This window comes from Schistocerca nitens, chromosome 7, assembly GCF_023898315.1.
Source record: "Schistocerca nitens isolate TAMUIC-IGC-003100 chromosome 7, iqSchNite1.1, whole genome shotgun sequence".
NCBI classification, from domain to species: domain Eukaryota; kingdom Metazoa; phylum Arthropoda; class Insecta; order Orthoptera; family Acrididae; genus Schistocerca; species Schistocerca nitens.
This window is the reverse complement of record NC_064620.1, coordinates 211,677,888-211,680,072: the sequence shown is the minus strand read 5'-3', so window position 1 is coordinate 211,680,072 and position 2,185 is coordinate 211,677,888.

Here is a 2,185-nt window from a genome sequence, read left to right as displayed (position 1 = left end):
TGTTGTCTCCGTAATGATGTGTGGCAGACGGTCGGTTGGCGTGGAGCAGCGAGGAAATCTCCATGGAGCATGGTTAGACCGGGCCCGCTGGCGGTCTCTACGCAGTGTCGGAGTGTGTGTGACTGTTCTCATTGCTATGAGTTCCTTGCTCAGCGACCCTGGACCAGAAAGTTGTGTCTGGATTTAATTTATCAGCAAGTCAAGACTGCTCACATCGTGGCGTTTGGTTCTCGATTTTGGCCGTTCGGACATTCACGCGAGCAACAACGTGTGCGGTCAAGTTGGCGAAGGTTTAGCCACCGTACGGTGGAGTCTAACAGTATTTGGTTATTTGCAACTGAAGTGCCCCACGGAATTTTCTGCCTTGTGGCCGTTAACGTTCCGGTTACCTGCCGTGGCCACGTAAATTGAGGTAGTGTCCTTTCCTCACCATGTTGTCGCTGTCCAGCACGGTGTGTAATTTGAGACCTTAATGTAAGCTTGGTTGTGGCCGTCCATGCCTTTTACGTTTGTGCATTGAACTCCCGGTTGTGTGCTGGTCGAGCGCAAGTTACCTTGTTGGTGGGTCCATTGACTGTCTGTTGGTTGGGTTTTCATCGGATCGGGAATGGTTGGGCCGCCTGCCTGTGTCACCTAAGTGATCGTTAGTACTTCAAGTGCTGGGCGACCCCCGAAACTTCTGAAGGCCGTTAGCTGCACTGCCTTTTCTTATTTTCGGTTTTGTGTATTTGTATGGATCATAGTCGATGGTTTTGAATTAAAGTTGAATTGTTATTAGTTGCGTTTTGAGTCATTGGCCTTCAGCCGTTTTGAAATTAAAATTCCTAGCTTTCAAGTATTAGATTGTTTAGGGCCTTCAGCCTAATTTAAGATAATGCTTTGTTGTTTAAATTCATTTTATCGTGAGTTTTAAGTCATGGGTCCTTCAGCCGTTTTTTAATTAATGATCTTTGTCTTTCGAGCAAGGCCCAGCCTAATTGAAGATAAGGCCTTTCGCCTTGTGTTTTTTATTTAATTTTACCTTGAGTCTTAAATCATGGGCCATCAGCCGTCTTTATATTAAGGTTGTTGCTTTTCAAGTGTTAGATTTTGGGCCTTTAGCCAAATTGTAGAACTTACTTAAGTGAGGACTTCTGCCCTCTAAATATTGTCTTTGACGTCTGTATTTTGAGTTAATGGCTTTTAGTTTTTTTTTTTTTTTAATTAAAGTGGTTGTGCTCTTAAGACAGAAGATAGGGTGGCCTATTTAGCCGGTAAATAAGTTTAAGAATTTGTGCTGTAATATTTGGTCAAATAATGTTTTCTATTTTTCCGGACAGCCGCTCATTTTGGCCCCTTTCCACAGTTCCAACCACCTGTCGTGTCCTGCGGGTTTAGCGGTGCGTTTCAACATGAATTTGCACACGGCCGCCTATATACGTAACTTTTATAGACCGTCTCTGGTGTGTGACGTCATTTTCATATGCTCTCACTTTCGGCAAAAAGCACATTGGCGTAATGCAGTAACTCGACATAGCATAGACCCCTACAAGTCGCTGGAAGTTCCCAGCAGAAGTACTAGCCATGCTACCTTTACAACTGTCCACAACAGCGAAAATGTTGCCACTACAGAATTTTTTGCACTAACTCACCTCTCGATTATGTTCCATAAAGTTTGATGGGATTCATCTCCTCAGTCGGGGTGGCTAAATCATGCGCTCGATTTGTCCGGAACGTTCTTCAAACGAACTGCGAACAATTGTGGCCCCGTCGCTTGTCACATTAGCACAGATAAAAATGTCATCGTTATTCGGGAAGATGAAATCCATGAATGGATGCAGATGGTCAATTATCGGTTCATCTGGACGATAGGACCCATTCCATTCCATTTAAACACAGCCCACGACGTTAGGGAGCCACCACCAGCTTGCACAGTGCCTTATTGACAACTTCAGTCCATGGCTTCGTGGGATAAGTGCCACACTCGAACCTTACTATCAGCTTTTAAGAACGGAAATCGGGACTCGCCTGACCAGGTCACGGGTTTCAAAATGTCTAGGGGTTAACAGATATGGTCATGAGCCCAGGCGCAGCAGGGGAAGTCGTGGTGTTACCAAAGGCACTCACGTCGGTAGGCTGCTGCCATGGCCCATGAACACCAACTTTCGCCGCACTGTCCTTACGGATATGTTCATCATACGTCTCA